Genomic DNA, 22,560 nt, shown 5'->3' with positions numbered 1-22,560 from the left:
TTGGTTTGCTGTACCTATCAACCCCTCATCTAGGTTTTAAGCCCCTCTTGAATTAGGTATTTGTCCTAATGCTCTCCCTTCCCCTTACCTCCTAACCCCTGACAGACCCCTGTGTGTGATGTCCCCCTCCGTATGTCCATGTATTCTCATTGTTCGACTTAGAACCTATCCAAATGTCCATCAATGATAGACTGGATAAAGAAAGTGTGGCATATATATACCATGGAATACTATGCAGCCATAAAAAAGAATGAGTTCATGTACTTTGACACGGATGAAGCTGGAAGCCATCATTCTCAGCAAACTAACACAGGAACAGAAAATACAAACACCACACATTCTCACTCATAAGTGGGAGTTGTACTACTAGCATTTTTCTGGTATGTTTCTACCTACAGAATTTCAGTGTTTGGGACTTCCAAGCTGGAATGCATGTGCCAATTCCTCTGCAATCTGCTCAGATTCCTCTTGGTAGATGCTATCTTGGTATAGAAGCAGAGAGGTAGCAGATAGGAGAACAGTACTCTGCCTACCTTTCAGATTAATGCCTGCATGGTAGAAGATGATGGACAAGGGGCTCAAATAGAGAGAGGATCGTGTTTCAATAAATTTAAAATAAAATAGAGAATTAAATAGAACTCAGTAAATTGATTTACTTTGGCTATATGAGGGAAATTATTAGCTTTTCTTCCATGATGGAATAAATATCATAAAGTCAATTAAACATCTAAGATTCCAAAGGAGGCATACTCATCTACAACATTTTCCAAGCCTCAATGGGCAAAGCTACTCAAATTGGGGGTAATGGACATTCCTGATATCAATAACGGCCTCTCTCTTTTTATCCTAAAGCCATCTTTCTCTCTACTCTCAAGTTCACTTAAAATATTTCACAAGGATTTCCTATACAGATGACTAGCAGTTTTTGAACACACGCTATGAATAAAGCACTAGGTCACACAAGTTACGCTATTTAATTCACATAACCATGTGACATGGGCATGCATACTTTCATTTTAGTGATGGAAACTGAGGCTGAGAAAATGGAGTTTTGTACAAGATTACCAAGTAATTGGCTGAGCCAAGCTATGAACCTATATCGATCAACCTTATACAAACTCTCATTGGGTAAAAAATGGAATTTTACGGAATTAAAAAAAAATTTTATTTCATATGTAATTCCAAAATTGGGTCTCCTACGTATAGAATCTTTGCCAACTCCTAGTGTATAGGATCAAAGTGTTATAAAGACAGCTGAAGTGTGTTCAGTAACTGTTATTAGTCAGGCATAACAGTTTGTGCTGTCGTAATGAACAACAACAGAAAGTTTCTTACTTGTTCCCTTGGAAATAATACCAAGCATCTGAGCTCACATGTCATTATTCAGAGTAATTCTGATGCCCTTGCCTACTTTAAGGGAATAAAAAGTCATAATCCTTTTCACATGTCCACATGAAGCAGAGATCCAGAAGTATTGGTGAACATTAGGGATGTCTATGAATTAACCACTTGGATAATCTGTGTTCTTTATTTCTTTGAAGGTGGATTCATAGAGTTGAGGAGCAACCTCTGCCTAATAACATGGAAAACAGAAACTTATTTGGCCATCTTTGCATAGCTAGTTCCATCTTCCTACATCATATATTACATTTGTGGGTGCTGCATTTAAATAAGGTCTGAAATGGGTCTTTCTACATTTATACTCCAAATGAAATCTGTTGTCAAAAGTCAAAATAGAAACCTTTGAGAAAATAGATATACTTAGCCTAGAAAGAATAATTTTATCATAAAAGAACTTCCCAAATAAAAGAGGCAGATACATTTATTTATCTTTATTCCTCACTCTTCTTTAAAACACTTTATCAAAAGAAATGTGCACATGCCGTATCATGCTAAATAATACAAACACATTAAAATGTTATTAGACAACACTTCCCCAGCTCTGCTACCTCTGAGTTATCCAATGTTAAAATTTTAGTGTGCATTATTTGAGATATGCCTCCATGCTTATAATAATATGGAGGGATTTTTCTCTTAACGAAAATTGGTTCATGTGATACCCATTTTTCTACAACTGCTCTTTTCTATATCAAGTGCATATTTTCAGATCAGGATATATTAATTTCACTCATTCATACTAATAGCTACAAAATATTCCCAGTTAAAATTGTACCTTAACTTCTGCAACCATGTACCATTCATCTATTTGCAGATATCTAGATTATGTCCAGGTTTTTGCCATTATAACCAATGGTAAAATAAATCTCATTGTATATGTTTTATGTATTATCACTTTTTTACAAAAATTCTTTAAAATGAAGAGGCTAAGTCAAAAGACACACGTATATGTTAAAATTAAATAATGTCATATTACTTTCCAAGTGTTTACTATACTCACATACATCATTTATTGTTGATATGGTTTGGCTCTTTGTCTTTACTCAAATCTCAAGTGAAATTCTAATCCCCACAGATTGAAAGAGGGGCCTGGTGGGAGGTGATTGGATCATGTGGGAGGATTTCCCACGTGCTATTCTCATGACAGTGAGTGAGTTCTAATGAGATCTGATGGTTTAAAAGTGTGACAGTTCCCCCCTCGTGCTCTCTCTCTTTCTGCTTCCACTTTGTGAAGAAGGCTCTTGCTTCTCCTTCACCTGACACCATGATTGTAAGCTTCCTGAGGCCTCCTCAGCCATGTGGAACTGTGAAAAAATTAAACTTACTTTCTTTATAAATTACAGTCTCAGTAGCAGTGTGAAAATGAAAATGGGCTAATATGATTGTCTATCTCTATCTCAGAGGCATAAATGGTAGGTATGTTTCTCTTCTATCTCTATAAAATTTATGGCACCTAAAGATTTGCTTGTAACTTTTATTTTTGTTCATCAAACATACATATAAGTTATCTCAAGAAGTAATCTAAGGAGGGAAAATGGAGAGAACAGATAATAAAGAGATAAGGGGTAACTAAATTTTTAGGCATTCTACTTCACTAACTAGAATATACATGAAATCTTGAAAATTTCTTTTTTACTTGACCAACCAAGTATAGTTCAAAGATCCCCACATCATGACAAGGTACATGTCCCAAGAGAATACTCATTATTTCTTCAGAGGTTGACACACATTCAAACAAAGGATACTTGTGGTAATCTATTCTGTCTACACAGACCCTATTAACCTAGAATAAGATAAAGTACCCTGCTTTAGAAGAAATTCTGCATTTATAAATTGCAAAAACATTTTATCTCCTAAAATATATATAATTGGATCTCAATATAATTTCAGAAGTAAAACAAAGAGAAAATCAAAATCAGAATTGTATGCCATGGAAGTTAGCATGCAGAATATCATAGCCAAAAGGATAAATAAAATTAAGGACATTTAAGAACTGACACCAGAAAACATAATCAGAAGAAAGAAGTGTTTTCCCCCTTTATTTTTCTATGCCATCATTATCAATGGTCAATTACAACAATTCATTAGAGCACTACAGTAATGAGAGTTAATTGGTAGATTTCACTTTTGTGTGGCTAGTGAACTATGGTCTGTTATGTGATCACAGGCTTTGACCCAATCGCATGTATATCTCGTTATGTTTTCCAGGGTCTGAAGATGCTTGAGGACAACGAACAGATAGAATAATTAAAACCCACCACCCAACGTGGAGAAATGATGTAATGATTATAAAAAAAGCATGTGTTACTAAGAAAAATTAAGCAGCAACATATTCTGATCTGCTGAAGAATAGCAAGTTAAACATGATAAAATTCCTAGCTTAAATGGTTAAAAGTTCAAAATCAACCTTCTAAAGTTTTATGTCATTTTTACATACCATTGTATTTTAAAATCCAGCCAAACATATTCTCTTCAACATTATTATGAAATTACATATTGTATATTCCATTCCTAGTCTTAGACAGGACTTCCCAGAAACAGACTCTAACATAAGCCACATATGCAAGTGATTTATTAAGGAAGACTTCCTTCTAGGAGAAACCTAGAAGGGAGTCAGGATGCAGAGTATAGAAACAAGAAGCAGTTAAGTAATGGAAGATTTCATGCAAGCTCCCACATAGGGTAACTTCAGACTGATCTTGCAAGGAAATTCTGGGATGTAAGTTTATCATAAGATTGTCCTCTCTGGATGTAAGAAAGCTGGGATTTCATGAGTCAGTCAATCATTAGCTTATGTGCTCCTAAGTAACTCCAGTAACTCGAGGGCAATCCTCTGAAGAGAATTGCAAGTGCATGCTGTTAGATGCGAAAACACATGAAAAGTGAGAAAATGGTGTGCAGGGATTGTAAATGGGATCTGCAGGGGTCTGAGTAGAACACTGGCAGTGCTTGCTGCAATCTCAAATATTTTTTAACATTACCCAGAAAATTTCAAAACCAAGCATTCCCTGTATCAGTCTCTTTAAGTTGGGTTATGCTGTAGTTTAAAAAAAAAAAAAAAAAAATCCCTCAATGGCTTAAAATAAAGGAAGTTAATTTTGTTCAGGATACAATTAGCGGGGCGGGGCTGGGGAGCTCTGATCAATGAACTAATTCAAGGATCGAGGTTCTGACAGTGAGCCATCATCTTAAATGTTATCAACTACTGCCCCAGAGAGTATAACTCTAGAAGATTCTGCACTGGTAAGGCTCCGAATTGACACACGTTACTTTTGCTAGGAATTCATTGAGTGGAAATAGTTTCATGTCCCCCTTCCTGCAAGCACAGCAGGACCTGAAAGTGATGTAACAGCATGGGCCTGAATGGTGAAAAATTGGAAATACTGAACAAGTTAATAACCAACACAATACCTGATGAATTCAATATCCAAACCATCACTTTTGAATAAGTCAGTGTTATAAATAAGTAAAAATTTACTTCAATTTTAAGTTGAAACTAAATTTTAATTATATAATTAGTTATAAAATTAAAATTTTCCAATTGAATTTATAAAGTCAAAAAACATACAGATGGCTCAAAAGATCAATAATTTCTGCATTATGTTTGGTGGAGTTGATTTCTGTTAACTTAAATCACAAATTGGAAAGTAGTAGACTGGAGATCATATTGAAATAGACAGTGTTAGATAATAAAATGTAAAATGTAGATATCTTTTTAAAAAACTTATGTTAAGAGGAATAGGAAGAAAATAGCAGAAGAGCTAGAAGAAAAGGTATATATTTCTCGAGAACAAAACCAAAATATCCAAAAATCCTCCCATCAGAAATGGTGGACCAGGAAGAAGCACAATAGTAGAAGACAACTTGGTATTTTGCATGGATGAAAGTTCACCAAAACTACTACAGTATATATTGTTATTAAGCATACACATACATATAGCTCTTTAAATGATCAGCTATATGTATCATCATACATATGGTGGCCAGTTTGGAAATCTACAGCTCAGCATTAAGTTATGCAATATAAAACGATATAAGAACAAATACTGGGGACTGGATTTCCAAGGCAATATTGAAGAAGATGGTACCATGCTGAATAGAGGAAAATGTATTATTTTGTAGAAGAGTTACATTTAGAAGTAGATAAATTATTCAATAAGAAACATGATTATGTGATGGTAAGATTAGACTAGAAATATTTAAGTATATTTAGAAATCAAGTGTTTGTTAATCAACTGATTGTCAGTTAATGGACAAAATTTATTCACCATCTACTATGTTAGGTAATATAATCTTAAATTTCCTATTACTTGATATCAGTCAAAATATCTGTACAGAGAAAAAATATTTAGAGAGAATTATCAAAAATATGTAGTCCATTCATACTAGAATTTAGATCTATGGTGATATACGTTTTTTGAAGGAAAGTCTGTGTAATTGAAAAAAAACTTGCAAATTGCTTTTATCCTCATTCAAAATAAAATATGCCTATATTACATATCATGGGGAAAATGCATATTCTTATATTTTAGATTATTTATTAAAATAGTGTTACTGAGAATATTAGCACTTAATAGTCTACCTCTATATGTAAGTTAATTATCTGTATATGTAACTCTTCTACAAAGTAATACATTTTCCTGTATTCAACATGATACTCTCTTTTTCAATATCGCCTTGGAAATCCAATACTAAAATATTTATTGTGGCAGTATTGAGATAATTTACTAATTTCTCATCTTTTACATTGCATAGTGCGTTAGACTTCATTCCTTGATCCAGCAAATATTTATTAAGTGCTTGTTAATAACCAATGTGTATTAATTTATCTTGTTCCACCAGGGTTAGTATCATTATCCCTCTTTTATAGGTGAAGTTATTTGCCTACATTAAAATAGTTAATTTCAGAGTTTGTAGGAAAGCAACATGTATCAGCACCTATTGTGTGCCCTTGCATCTCACTAGCAACCCTGGAGTCACAGAGATGAGTAAATAATAATCTCCACTCTTCTCTACCTAAGTATTTCTTATCCATGGTTGTAGGATTTTCTTAATAAAACCAGTGAGAGAATGGAGAACCTTGTACTTAGGAGCAATGATGCCATCAGTTTCCAAGAAGGATCAGACGAATGTAAGCTGAAATGAAGTTCTATTTTGAGGTAGCTGAAGTTGAAGCTTTGGGACCATTTGCAGAGATGTTGCTCCTCACTTCTTCTGCAGAATTTCAGAGATTCTGAAATCTCTCCTTGTACCAGCTGGACCATCAAAGGGTACTATGACTGGATCACATATTATAAATACTACCTTCCCACAAAAATACCTTTTATTAGATTGTACCATGGCAAGATAGCATTTCCCAATATTTAGAATTTTGGGAAATATTTAGAAACTCCTTACTCTCTCATACATGTTTTCAATTTTCTTTCTTCCAACATAAAATGTATAAAATTTGTTTCTTAACCTTAGTTTCATGAATAGTTAATATGCATCTTCGAAGCAACTCATTTCCTTATACCTTGGAGATATTGATTACATTTCCCACTTTTGATTGGTTTCTAAAAAGGTTAAAGTTGAATTTGTGGTCTACCTTTAGCACGTGTATAGAACTTCAGGGCAAATATTTTATGTACCAACCTCAATTTGGCTGGATTTTACTTTTTAAATTTTTACTCTCCCTTTCCTTTGACTTTCTCACACATTTAAAATTCATTTTGTCTTGCATGCAGGTTTATAAGTTCTAATAAATTATTTTTGTTAAAACTCAAAATCATGGTAAATAAGTAACTTAAAACAACACTCTGGAATTTATTTTCAAGGAAACATATTTAGAGCTAATAAAATTTTTTGTTGAAAAGGTTGGAAACAGCAGTAGCAATACAATTCTTGGATAAATCATTGGAAATAAGATAATTTTGAGAAATGCTGTTGATAAGATAAGAAATATGTAAGTGAAAGTTTCAGAGATACAAATCATAGATATAGGCTGAAAAACAGCACAGATAGCATTCATGGTTTTACAAGCTGAGCTGTTGGTAGAACCAGTTTTCAACCTTTCCTTGTTCCCTTGCTGGGGAACATGGCTATTGATTGTGTATGAAACAAGCACACTGGAAAACTTGAAAAGTAAAATATATCTATAATTATATAAGGTGCCAGTGGAAGATACAGACACTCTGCAGCTAATGACTATAGATTTATTTACAAGGAGAGACATAACCTGAAAGATCCTCCAAACACATTTATCCCAAACCCTGTGAAACGAGGCTAAGAATCTAATAACAACAGCCAAACATAAAGGTCATGACTTTGGACTTAACTGTAAGTTCTTGAATGATTATATTTATATATTTATATTTATATAATAATATCATATAATGATAATATTTAATATATATATGTTATAACTAACATATTATATATAGATTTTTATATTTATGTAAATATAATCATTCAAGAAGGCTGACAATATTAAGCCCATTGAATTTCATTTACTGGTGACGTGGTATGCCTTCCAATTATCACTAAGTGGGTTGCAGAAATATCTCCCACACCCTGTTGCTTTCATTCAAAATCAGAAGTCTCATCACAAATAAACGTATCTATGTATGTTTAAAAATTCACTGGAAGGAAGCCATTACTATTACACATCAGAGAATAATATTGGTGTACCTGAACATACAGAGAAATTATCTACTTTTGATCTAAGATGGTTGGCATGATGTTTAACCAGTGTAAACATGAAGGGATATAGACATTTACCAGAATATAACATGTTAAAGAAATGTTTGTTTTCCATTTTTTATAAGGTATTAGTTCATAGCCTTAATAATCCCTTTTGACAAGCATCATGTCCGGGAATTATCATGGCATCTAATTCCAGGTACTGAGCTTCCTGAGAGCAACCACGAGTCGTTCATATAAACCTCCCATAAGCCAGGACAAGTAGGGCAAGGATGAAATGCCTGTGATTCGAGTCCAACGCCTGACTGAACTCCTTTTGTGGAGAAACAGGATTCTTAATAGGATGTAATTTCAATAATGTATTGACAAGCAACTGAATAAAACATTTGATAATTGCTTTTATTTCTCGCTGTGAGAAATTTAACCCTTAATATCTGCTTTATCTTGCCCATTGAACTTAATTTAACTTTAACTAACAACTAAAGTATATCTTAACATGATTCTATAAGATTTTAATCTTAGATCCTTTGTAGCTCACTTAGATTTAATAAAATCGTCTCCGACCATGCCTTCAATACTTTTTACGACTGTTCATACGATCCTTGCTGAATTAAGGACACCAAAAAGCAGGCTTCAAGCCAAGATTAATAGCAAATAAATGTCTGACATCTTTTATAACTATTCTTTATTGAAAATTGTATCATTCAATGCATAAAAGGGGTTTTAGAAAACCACTTTCTCAAGTTAAACATGATCAGATGGGAGGTTTTACTTACATTAATAAATTGAATGAACAGTTTTAATTAAAAACGCATGCTATTTTCAAAATAATGCTGAAGAGTAGATTTCTGATCAATTTTAACTGCCAGATGGGAGATTTTCTTAAGCTGTTTTTAATATTTCACTTTCATGAACACATCACTTAAATATGCTGCCTACCGATCACAAGTACAAATGCTATTCAGAGCATTAAAGTAATGCAATAACTTAAGTACTTTTTGGTAATTTTTGTTTATAGACTTTAAATATAAAGCATGAAATTCAATAATTGAATTAGCACAGCTCTTTATCAAATTGCTCTAAGTAAATTTCCACAGTAAGCACATTGACGAAGAATTACAATGTACCTGGTTAATAAGTTACAGTTGTGCTGAGATGATAATTTGACAAGTGTCATGAACGACTACAGTGAGAAAAATAATGTGCACTTTCCATAAGATTTTTATTTATATTAAGTTTTATAAAATTAAGTTATGCTGATATTTATAATTGAATATGTTAGCGTTAGTATAATAGAGAGGGTGGGAGAGTATCCCCTATTTGCAACATTTTATATTTGTCTAAAATAACATTTTGCTTTTACAAAAGAATTTTGACATTCATAATTTTATCTAATTCTCAAAATATCCTAGTGATGTAAGGAAGCTATTACTCCATTTAATAAGTAAGAAAACTGGGAAACAGAGATTTAAGGCTTTGCCCAAGACAAAACACTAATTAAGTAATCTAGGTCTGGAGTCTCTCATCATGGTGTTCAGTTTTCACCACTTATCCCATGTTTATGGAGAGTCAAAAGGGCTGAATTTCATTGATTCCCCAGTTAAATGTGAAAAGAATTAGAACCTAGAAGGAAAAAATGAGAAGAACTCATGTTTTACTTTCCCTTAAAGTTCTTCACAAAGCCATAGCATGTGATTATTTTACTTCCTTCCTCATCAGGAGGAAAATAAGCAGCAAGAACACTAGTTTCAAAATGATCCATAAAATATCCATAACAGGATCTTTAGGGGCCAGTATCATTTCACATCAGATTAATAATTAGATGCCTTGCTTATCTATAGCTCAGGACTGGGCTGCGTACCTTTTACTTTATTTTGGCTTCATTATTACCTGTGTTTTCACTTTTGCAAAGAAAGTTGTTTTAAAATTTCTTAGTGAGATTCAAGCAAGGGTTTGAGAGTTTGCAGAATGAGTTATATTATAGCATTCCCCACCTATCCATGATTTTTCTTTCTGTGGTTTCAGTTACTCACAGTCAACCTCAGTCCAAAAATACTAAAGTATTTTAAAAGACAGAGAAAGAGACCACATTCACATAATTTTCAATGCAATAGATTGTTAAAATTGCTTTATTTTATTATGAATTACTGTGTTAATCTCTTACTGTGCCTAATTTATAAATTAAACTTTATCATAGGTACGTATATATAGGAAAAATATGGTATATATAGGGTTTGGTACTAATCAGTTTCAGGCATCCACTGAGGGTTTTGGAACATAACCTGTGCAGGTAAGGGAGGACTTCTATACTAGAGATTTTAGAGTTTAGCAGCCACAGTGAAGAACAGGATCAGGAGATCAGGGTATAATACACAAACACAATTAGGAAAGAAGTCATTTAGAGATGGGAACATCTTCAAAAACATGGATATATGTCTAGAAGGAAGGTCTGAATCTATAAGTTCAAATCAAAAGCAAAAATATGGCATATGAATTTCTTTCTCTCTGCTCAGACTAAGGATAAATTTTAAAATTCTTGATGGCAATCCCAGAGAAGACCAGAGAGAACTAATGCAGTGAAAGAGGCAGTCAATCAGCATCAACAATGTCAAACTTCAAATATCATTTCAATACTTCTAAGGCAAAGTGTCTATGCCAGACACTCTGCTGATCATTCTCATGTGTGTTATCTTATCAATTTAATATCCTTATGGGGTAAATAACAATATTTTCATTTTACAAATGAGGAAACCAAGATCCAATTACTTGGAATAATTTTTCCAGATAATAAAAGGTATAAGCAGGATAATTCCAAGGTTTTTGAAAATCAGTGTATTTATGCTGAACTTCTGGATGTATCTCCACAGAACAGACTTTAATATGAGAGCCATGAGCACGTTCTGCAAAAATGATGCAAACTCCTTTTTGAGAACATGGATGTAACCTGTGCCAAGGATTACAGTGTCCCAAGTGTATCTGGAAAGTATATCTGATTCTCTCTGAAAAGAGAGCTATGGTATCTCTTCCTCATTCCATTCATGACATAAAAAAACTAATTTGAAATTGATGGTCTTCATTCTGATTCAAAAGGACAACTTGATTACTACCTGGTGACTCATGCTCCAGGACTACTACAATGTGAAATACTTTTTTGTCAAGTCTTTGCAAAGCATTCTCACAGTAAATATACTCAAAATTTTCATACTTTTTTTTTATAGTGAAGATACCTCCTATTGTGACTACTGCAATTAGTAGCTTGATCTCAGACTGGGCAAGTGTTTATAGGCAGTTGTTGTACCAGGATTCTGTGAAGAGAGAAATTAAGAAGAACTTTATTAATTGCCTCACCATTTTGTTCCCAGCTGTCTTTTACAGGCAATGACAGAGGAATAAGCAAGGTAATTTTCTTGGTAAAAGTCAGTATATTGCCTTTTCATTGAGAGAAAAGTTAGGGATGAAATTATCAAAGAGTACAGTGACTGTGAAAAGTCTCAGGCTAAGGCATAGCTTATATAAAGTTTGCTAAATTACCTTGCAAAGATGGTGAGTCCATGCATTGGAAAGTAGTAGTTTCATTTGGGAAGCCCAGCTTCTGTGAGTCTGGAGGGCTGATTCCATGAGTACCTTCACAGATGGTAATATAAATACCCTAAGGTGAAGGTTTGTCTTGGAAGCTAGAGTAGAATTGATTCCTCAGGTTGATTACATTTTTCCGGAAAAAGCAAAAGCAAGATGGTGATGTTATGGGAAAACTTAGAAAAATTTTGCAGAGGGCAAAAGAGTGGCATCTGATGAAAATGAGTCTTTACTTCATTACTTAAGGAGATTAAGGTCAAAGCATACCACCACTGTGCAACATTCTCCTACAGCAAACACTTCACATGGTTAGGATATCTGACACAAACTACTAACTGTTCACAAGCCCTCCTTTCGTCCTTCTGGGTATACTAGTAGACTACATTCCTCAGTCTCCCCTGCTGTTAGGTGGGGTTGTGTGATGCTTCACAATAAGGCACATAAAAAATCCCCAGGCAATCCCCCATGCTGTCATTATTTTCCCTGGCCTGGCAGCCAGATGCAGAGGATACACTGGAGGCATTCTGGATCCTAGGAATCCTAGAAATGGCAGAGTCACTAAGTCAAAGGAATTTGAGTTCCCTCAACCCATACTTAACTGAGACAGAAGCAAGAAATAGAGCTCTTAGTGATTTAAACCACTGTAATTTGGGATGCATTAGTTTTGCATATAGCAACCCTTGACCTGACCAATACAGCAAAAAAGTATTACTTTTATCACCCTACAACTGTAGTTTTCAATGCTCCCAACTTCCTTAATGTCCACATCTCTTACATTTTAGGAAACAAACTTTGTATGCTTTCTCAGATTCTCTTGACCACCTTTTCTGCTCTCTCTTTTCTGGTCAAGTCTGCATTCATATTATGATCACTGGTTTACCTTTGGACTTGGATGAAACAGTCCATAATACAAGGGATCTCTCTGAATGGCACTGACAAGCCAGGTTATACAAGCCATCAGTGTAGGGGTAAAACACTCTGCATAAGATTTGACCAATAGGTAACTCGAGATGGGAGAAAGCTGGGAACACACATTTCTCCTCCTTTCCCTCTCCTAGGAATGACTCATTCTTATCACACTTCCGAAGAAGTTCTATGTGTTGTGTGAACACATGCACTATGCATCTGGCAGTATCTTAGTGACTCATCATGCAATGGTGACCAGTGTTGTAACATAAGGCATTAAATTTCTCTTCAACTTCCTCGCTTTGCTTCTGTTTTTCATCTATACTTCAGTGGGCTTAAATCTTCTAAATAAAATAATAGCATCTTAATCTGTACCTCAGGCTCTGCTTTTTAAAGAATTCAGCTAAATCAACTTATTTGCATCATTATTAGTTCAGTATCTAGTCTCTTATGTTCTTGTCCTCCCGCAGGCCCCAACCTGACAAATCCTTGTCCAAGATCCTATATAAAGTTTTAGACAACAGTAATTATAATCTCATGCACAATGGTACAAAAGCCCTAAATATAGGAATACTGAATTTCTGACATGAAAGTTTTATAGAGAATCCTAATGATCATCAGGATCACTGCAAAGAAGTACAAGACCTGTCCTCTGTCTTTATAAAGCCCTGTTTAGCAGGCTACAAATTAGTAAAAAAGATCACTGGACACAATGAGACATGTGTTATAACACAGGTATGTGTGTCAGATTTTATGGATGGCAAGCTGGATAGATTGTGATAGGAGTCTTTCCCATGTCTCTAAAATCACATTAATAGATAACTAAACAGAAATCCTAGGTAGATTTTTTTAAGGCAAATATCATAATTAGACATTTGAGCTACATACATTATTTAATTACTGTTCTTATTGGTCTCTTTCCTATCTGTTTACTTTTACTAAGCATACAGTCCTCATCTGACTAGGCAAACCCTTTGAAGTTCAAACACTTACCATCATTTCTGCCTTAGGGAAGTTTTAAAATGAGTTATCTTTTCTTAGCATGTAGTTGAACATAAGAAAAAATTAAAAGAGCCTAGAATTAGGTATTAGCTCTATACTTTCATTATGTTGTTTAAATTCCCTAAAGATCAGAAATAACTATATTCAAAATTTAAAGGAGACATATTTCAAAGTCAAAAATTGTCCCTGTGGATTTTACTAGGAGCATTGGTTCTCTTTCACCAGTTCAGATGACCGATAGCATATACCATAACAACATGAGAAGAAAATAATGCATCTGTGAGGTTTCTTCTTTATCAGGCCATCTTCTGATCATTTTACATATATTTTTTCATTGAATTATTATCATTGCCTCATAATGTAGGTTACATTATCCCTATTGTCTGGAGAGAAAACAGACTCAGAAGATTAAACTTTGTGTAAAATCACATAACGAATCAGTCATTGGGACATACTTCAAACTCAGATTTTTATATCTAAGTTCACCTAGAACATTAAAAAATACATATATTAACAATTGTAGGCTAAAATACTTCTAAAAATCCAAAAGTACCTGCAGTAGTTTAAGTGTACTCTTGTAATAAATAGGGTAACACAAAATATACAAAATAATATTGTATTAAATTATACCCTTCTGATCATTCAACTTTTTGAAAACAAATGAAGTGAGGCATAGATTTCTCAGTAAAAAAAACTCTGGCATGCTTAATAAAGTAACCAATGTTATCTCAATGAACACAAAATATAAGAACATTCTTCTTTCAGTGGGCATTTGGCAACTTGTAAGGGAAATCAGGCAGCTGGGTCACTGCATGGTAAATTATTCAAAATTCAAATATATTCGCTTCACATCATAGCCTGAAACAAATTCCAGATGTGTTAAAAAGTAGATTTTACTGAAAATTAAGTCAAAGAGAAAAGAAAATTATATTGATATTTATCAAACCTCCAACAAAGAAATTATTTTCAATTCTTTGAATATGTAAAAAATGCACAAAGGAAAATATCAGTAAATAGTACCATAACATTTAAAATGTGAATATAAAAAAATTTTAAAGTTAAACTGAGAAATTTTCCAAGTATTGGTTTAATGACTTGATTTTATTTTTATGCATGTGAAGGATGCATGTGAAACATTCAAACTTCTGATAGAAAAGTCACTAATAATATGACAGATACATGGATAAGGGTTTAAACAGATAATTGACATTTAAAGGAAACAGAATTATCAAATACAGATTTGAGAATGTAAGAACTTTCTTGTAACCAGAAAATGTAGATTAAAGCAAGTACCATTTGACATATAGAACTACAAAAATAAATAAGTAAATAAATATCTAACATGCTGGTGAAAGTATAGTGAACTTACTATCCCATTCATTCTTGATGACAACATAAATGAGTATAATTCTTCTAGAAAGCAATTTGACAAATACCTTGTCAAAGGCAGTCCCAGTCCTTGGAATCTAGCCTAATGAAATCAGTCAAAATACTGAAAAAGTTACATATATGAAGGTATAGCATTACACTATGAACAATTTGAAGCACCCCAATGTCCACTAGTGGGGGAAGGTTTTAGTATATTATCACTGGTCCACTAGATAAAATTTATGACTGTGTTTAGAATATTAATTGTAACTACTGTTAAAGAATAAAGACAGGCCAGACATGGTGGCTCATGCCTGTAATCCCAGCACTTTGGGAGGCCGAGGCGGACGGATCACCTGAGGTCAGGAGTCGAGACCAACCTGGCCAACATGGTGAAACCCTGTCTCTACTAAAAAAAAAATACAAAAATTAGCCGGGTATGATGGGGAACTCCTGTAATTCCAGCTACTCAGGAGGCTGAGGCAGGAGAATTGCTTGAACCTGAGAGGTAGAGTTTGCAGTGAGCAGAGATGGTACCACTGCACTCAAGCCAGGGCGACAGAAGGAGACTCTGTCTCAAAAAGAAATAATAAAGAATGAAGACAATTATAATACTTAAACTTTGTATTTATTGATGCAACAAATATGGATATGTTTGTTATAAGTATACATTTTAAATTGTTTCCAAATAACTGGAGTGGATAACATTAAAATCCTAATAACAGTTAAATTTTGAATTCACTTTTAACATTTGTCCTATTTTTATAATTTTATTTTTAAAATATTTTCTGAGGCGGGCTTCTCTCTCTCTCTCTCTCTCTCTGTCTCTGTGTGTGTGTGTGTGTGTGTGTGTATATGTGTGTGTGTATATATATATTTTTGTTTGTTTGTTTGTTTTGAAACAAAGTCTCACTCTATTACCCAGGTTGGAGTGCAGTGGTGCGATCTCGGATCGCTGCAACCACTGCCTCCAGATTCAAGCAATTCTCCTGCCTCAGCCTCCTGAGTAGCTGGGATTACAGGCATGTGCCACCACACCTGGCTAATTTTTTTATTTTTAGTAGAGACAGGGTTTCGCTATGTTGGCCAGGCTGGTCTTGAACTCCTGACCTCAAGTGATTCTCCTGCCTCGGCCTCCCAAAGTGCTGGGATTACAGGGGTAAGCCACCACGCCCAGCCTACATGTATATATTTTTAAAGAGGTTACATATCAAGACTGTGTTAGAACTGATATCCCAAATGTTGGGATAAGAAATAGCATGATCAAGATGAATAGGTGACAAACAATAAAAGTCAAAACATAAACACTAGGCCAGACGTGGTGGTTCATGAATATAATGCCAGCACTTTGTGAGGCCAAGGCAGATGGGTCTCCTGAGGTCAGGAGTTCAAGACTAGCCTGGCCAACATCGTGAAACCCCATCTCTACTAAAAACACAAAATTAGGGCTGGGCGCGGTGGGTCACGTCTGTAATCCCAGCACTTTGAGAGGCCGAGGCAGGCAGATCACTTGAGTCCAGGAGTTCGAGACCAGCCTGGCCAACATGGTGGAACCCCATCTCTACTAAAACTACAAAAAATAGCCGGGCATGGTGGTACACGCCTTTCTAATCCCAGCTACTCAGGAGGTTTGAGGCAGTAGAATCACTTGAACTTGGAGGCAGAGGTTGCAGTGAGCTGAGATCATGCTACTGCACTCCAACCTGGACAATGGAGTGAGACGTTGTCTCAAAAAAAAAAAAAACAGATAGCTGGGCATGGTGGTGGTTCATCAGGTAAACACAGCATTATGATGCATGCAGTCACAGTTAAGTAATATCTAATAATATAAATAATTTATGTTAAATTCACTTATACCATCTAGTGTCATATAGGGTAATGCCCCCAACTTTGCAAATGGATGTTTTTCAATAAAGAAATTAGAAAATTGTCCTGAGAAAGTTATCACTTTGGCTGGACTCACTAATGCCATCTTCAAAGGCTTCCTATGATAACTGACAAACTGGAAGAGGACATCAGCAGCTCTATAACCAATAGCACAGGTGCCAGTAGACCCTTGGTCATCCTAATCAGTGTGACCCTTTTATTGGAAAAGGTGGTTGCAAAATCAAGGAAATATGAGAGAGTGTAGAGGCTCAGGTGCAGCTGACAGAGGATATGCTCCCAACTCAACTGAGTGGGCCATCACTATTGCTAACACTCTGCAATCCATAATTGAGTGTGTCAAACAGACATGCATAGTCATGCTGGAGTCTCTCCCAGTACCCCAGGAAGGGCATGACTATCCCTTACCAGCCCAAGCCATTATTGAGTTCTCTGGTCATCTTTGCAGGTGGTAAGGACAAGTATATCACAAGCAGCAACAGCGTGAGCTTTCCCCACACCACCCTGTCCATGTGCTTCAATGCTTATCTGGAGGGATCACCTCTAGAGTTGACTAAGCTGCACCAGTGGGCAATGCAACAGGCTTATTTTCCCACGACTCATGGCGACACTGGATTCAGTGCAGGTTTGGATGCATCTGCTCCAACTACTTCTCATAAACTCACCATTCCAAATCATTTGATTGGCTGAATAATTTCAGACATCAAGGCACCCAAATCAAGGAGATCCCTCCGAAGTGTGGGGTGCAGATCAAAATTTTGAACCCAGTGGAAGGATCTACTGATAGCAGAGTACAATCACTGGATCTGCTGCCAGCATTAGTCTAGTTCAATATCTAATAAATGTCAGGCTTTCCTCTGAGACAGGTGGCATGGGGAGCAGCTAAAATAATGTAGATTCATCCATAATATCTTTCTGCTATTCACCACCATTCATGATCCATCTGTTCTGAACAGTGATTCCAGTTTTTAATAGTTCGTAAATTTTCTATTTCTACACTTTATTATCTAGTCATGATTTTTAATTAAAGCCTTTTAATTCCTTTAAAAAATAGAAAGTTAATTTAGCCAGAGAGAGAGAGGATAGATATAGACAGACAGAACAACAGACAGAAAAATAAATGTCTCCTGTGCCTCAGCATTTTGTATACAGAGTTCCACCCCTCTACATGATAATAACAATATTTCTTGGCACTAAGTTACTGGAAACAGCTCTCCAACAATAAATCTGCACATCACCTGGTTCTCAGTATGCACGCAGCATGTGCAAGTCAAATTGATTTGAACCTGTTGATATGAGTTGATAAACCTCATAAACACAAGAGCTATAAAAATGACTGATACTGACTTTTGAAAAGTTCACTTTTCTTTACATACTAACCAAATATTTTCTATACTCAAATGATATCTTTGAAACCTGGGAGTCATCTGAGTTAGTATGGAGCTTTGCTCTTCCCTCTCACTTCCCTCCTCCTATTGCCATTAGGACAATACAGTAATCGCCACCATTTACTGAACCTTGTGCTTCCTATTTGCCAAGCACTTGGCATCTGCTATTTTATTTATCTCTTCACAACAAGCTCGTGAGGTCTAGACAATGATTCCTGGAGGGCTATGCACGACTCTTGAAAACACACTAGCAGCAGTCCTTCCTTCTATTTGCTCATAAGACTCATTGGGCCACCACTCAGAAACGCGCTATGGAAGAAAAAAATTAAGGATTTATGGTTTGTACTGTGATCTTCTCACACAGGTGATCTAAGAAAAGGTGCAAAACCAGACATGAGGAGTAAATTGTTGCAGCAGAAAGGAAATAAGCCTAAAAGTTATCTATTCCTACTTCCATTGTTTAGTTTGGGTGATCTTAGTTAAAGTCATTTAAACTCTTCAACTCTTCAAGCCTCAGGGACCTCATATTCATACACCAAAATGACCACCATTTTAATCAAAGCTTTTTTTTTTATAACTGTAACAGAACTCATATCAGACATTCTTAAGCAAAAGTAAATTTGCCAGAATTATACAGGGATGTTGTTAGGACCATAGCTGCATTTTTTCAGAATTTTGAATCCAAAACTGGAATGTTATCAGGAACCTAAATAGTTCCTTTTGCGGAGGCAGAACTCCAACACCCGCCAGAAGGCATAGATTTAACCCCTAATTTCACCACTTAATTGTCTCATCCCTTAAACACTTGGGAATTTTACAGTAGGGCTTACCATAGTGCATGGCCCTAAGCAGGCACTCAACAAATGGAGTCTACTTTATCATTATTCCGTCATCAAGAAAAATTTGATAATAAACAATGATATACTTAGCCCCACAGAGTTGTAAGATCATGTTTCATAAATCATTAGGTATGCGGAAGCAGTATAGAGAAATTAAGGTTTTAGGCTGTAGAGTCAGTTTGCTTGTACACAATTCCAAATCTACTACCTATTAGTTGTGTGACCTTAAGAAAGTAAATACTGATTATGATAATAAGAGCATCTGTTTAAGTGGTGAAGATTAAATGAGGTAATATATAACATTTAGTTTGGATCCTGATGGTTACTGAATTTTCAATAAGTATTAGCTACAAAGTTAGTATTTTTAAAAAAATCTATGTGTTTAGAAATAATAAATTTTAAATAAACCAGGGAAATGGAAAACTTGAAAGGAATCAAAAAGCTATTTTAGAACTACCACAACACAGTGGTGTGTAAGGGGAAAACACAGTCTATCTTGGCCCCCACTTGACTCTTGCTGTCTTGAGTCTTCCCTTTTATTCCTTTGAAAGTCATCAGGAATAAAGAAATGACTAAGGTGACATAATTTAAATGGCTTCCTATACATTCTAGTGCAGCATCAGCACCACCTGAGAACTTACCAGAAATGCAAATTCTCAGGCTGTTCCTTAGACTCACTGTACCAGAAGCTCTTTGGAGGGGTAGGGGTGCAGCCCACTGTGTTTCAACAGGCCCTCCTGGTGACTCTCAGAGCCACAGAACAGACGACTCTGGCTATGAATTAGAATCACCTATTGAGCTTAAAAAAATATTGATGTGACTACCAGGGCCCTATCCTAAAACAACTGAATTAAAAAATCACTGAGGATAGGGCCAGGATATTAATATAAGTGTTTTTAAAGTATGACAAAAGTTTCCCTCTATAGCCAGAAAAAGAATCATTGCAATTATTCTTTCCACACAACCATAATGCAAGTGGTTCAGCAGTCACCACTCAGGTTGTCTCTGAAGAGCATTCAGAATTGGTCCTAAGCTCCTCCAGTCCTCACATTATGGATGCTTTAATACTTTAAGATCTCCTCATTCCCTACCTCAGGTTAACACTCCTTCATGCACATCTAATCCCATAAGGAAACCAGTTCTTAGATCCTTTATTCTTACTGATAAAAATCTCAGTCAACCCAGAAGAATATTTTTAAGTGAAATTTTATACGTTAGACAAATGAAATTTCAAACATTAGCCAAATGAAGTATGGGGCAGGGAAGTGGGGAACCCTTGTCACTATTTCTTTATAAATTACCCAGCCTCTTTTGTCGGCTACAATGAATTACAAAGCATTGATTATTACATTGTATTGAGTGGCATACCTTAATGAATACTAACTCGTTTCAGCGCTTTTTGACAACCTACCGAATTAACTTAACTGACTGTATTATTATGAGATCAGCTACTCAGCAGCAGCAAAGGTGCTAATTGGTGCATTTAGTAGCAGTGAAAATATAACCTACAAAGATATTTGGAGGTAGAAAAATGGGAGTGCATTGATAACATAAACTAGAATGATTAGATTTCTGTCTATTACGTAGTGCAACAAAAATAAAGCCATTTTAATAGAATCATGTCAAAGGACCTATGTCTCCTGCTTTGAAAACAAATGTGTTGGCTTCCTGTCAACATTTTCACGGCTTAGCACCAGGAGGTCATTACCCTTGGACAATGCTCAGTTACACAGACATTATCTCCAATTAACAGGTTTTAACTATAACAATTTCTCTTTTATTGAAAAAGTTTTTTTTTTTTTTAAATAAAAAACTACAAAAGTGAATCCATAATCTTGTCTCCTTGACTGGGATTAGGATGATTACATGTACCCTTACACACATACACACACATGCACACATCTGAGTCAACAGAGTAGTTTTAACGTCCTTGAACTCTTTTAAAAGCATGGTAGACAAATATTCCAATCTTTACATAAACACTTTGCAAAGACAGCTTTTTCATCAAAAAATAGTAAAATAAACCTTTCCCCATGTTGATGAAGCCAAGACATTTTGAGTGTTTCAAATTTCTAAAATAAAGTAAGTACAAATGAAACATTTATCAATTATAATGCATTATGTTTTCTGTCTCATTTCAGAAGGTATTATGGTAATAATTCTGGATGATGGCCAGAAGCTCAGAGGAGAATTTTTAACACCCTCTCAATAGATACATTTATAGCTTTTAACTATGCAGAATACTGGTCTTATCAGCGCATAGCAGGGAAATGATTAAAATATTTCAGGCGAACTCAAACTTGGTTGTCCTTAGGTGGAAACGAAGCATCATTCTGGGCTGAAACCTCCAATTATATAAGATAGGAAGTCACAGAAAGACATCAGATTCATACACTGTCAGTCTACACGACAGATGGTAGTGTCTGGCAATGCCTTTTTTATAACAGAAAATATTATTATAAAAATATCCACAGAAGACATTTTAGTTCCTTGACTTAATATGTGGAAAATTAGAGATTTTATAGAAATTAGAGGTTTAATACTCAATAGTATGAAACAGTAGTTTTCTTTGAAATCTATGCATTAACTATTCTGTCATTTCTTAGAGAACTTTTTATAGTTGGAAGTCATCTGTTATTTTAATCTCTCTCTTTCTCTCTCTTTCTCACCCATCTATTTAAATTCAACCTAAATCTATATGTTTTTATACAACAGTTAAATCACACTATCGAGTGTTGTGATGTGCTGTAAATCACATTTTAGCCTTCCCCTCTGTTATTACAAAAGAACTGCCTTTATCTCAAAGGGGTATTTCCTTATAGATGAAGTTTCTTGAAGGTAGAATTCTCCTGAGAGCCACACGTTTGAGTGGCATGTTCTTAAGCATATTGCATTATGTGTCAGTATAATTAGCATATTCTTCTGGATTGTAAAAAGTAACAATAGCTGACAGCTGAATATGTAGGGAAATGGTCTGTAAAACTATCTAAGAACTAGGGAATCTAGTCCTTGTCTGGAACAAGCAGGTGTAGCACAGTTTTTGTGATCCTGTTTTGAAAATGAATGGAGGAGGTTTAGACTCCCAGGTGGTTAGACCATTCCTGTCTCATACTCAGACACCATGTTCAGTGTTTATAGTGTGGGGTGCAAAGCAAGCCCAGAGGGTGGCTGAAAAAGAGAGAACAGAAATGGAAATATCACTGCCTGGTTTTGGCAAAGTACATAAGATGTATCAATATAGCAATGGAAACATCCCCAAGATTTCAAAGAATCTTACTAACAGGAAAAGGTCACTGTGTTCTCAGAAATGTTATATATTACAGCAGTGCTTATTCTCAAACTACCAGAGAACTGTAATTCTGGTTCTACCTCATCAAAATGAGCCTGGAAAGGTGGGCAGTTAGATCTGTTGCATAGCTAGGACAAAGATGCAGAATGTGCAAAACTCATCGTTAGGTAGAAATAAGCAGCAAAAGCAAAATAGCCACAGCAAAAAAAAAAAAAAAAAAAAAAAAAGC

General features: G+C 35.2%; 1 pseudogene; it reads left to right on the top strand.

Moving 5' to 3' along the window:
• Positions 1 to 6,493: 6,493 nt before the first annotated feature.
• On the top strand, positions 6,494 to 17,701 carry LOC108532646 (poly(rC)-binding protein 2-like; annotated as a pseudogene).
• Positions 17,702 to 22,560: the final 4,859 nt, after the last annotated feature.

This window comes from Rhinopithecus bieti, unplaced genomic scaffold (genome assembly GCF_001698545.2).
Source record: "Rhinopithecus bieti isolate Rb0 unplaced genomic scaffold, ASM169854v2 scaffold_10401, whole genome shotgun sequence".
NCBI classification, from domain to species: Eukaryota; Metazoa; Chordata; class Mammalia; order Primates; family Cercopithecidae; genus Rhinopithecus; species Rhinopithecus bieti.
This window is presented reverse-complemented; position numbering and strand designations above follow the sequence as displayed.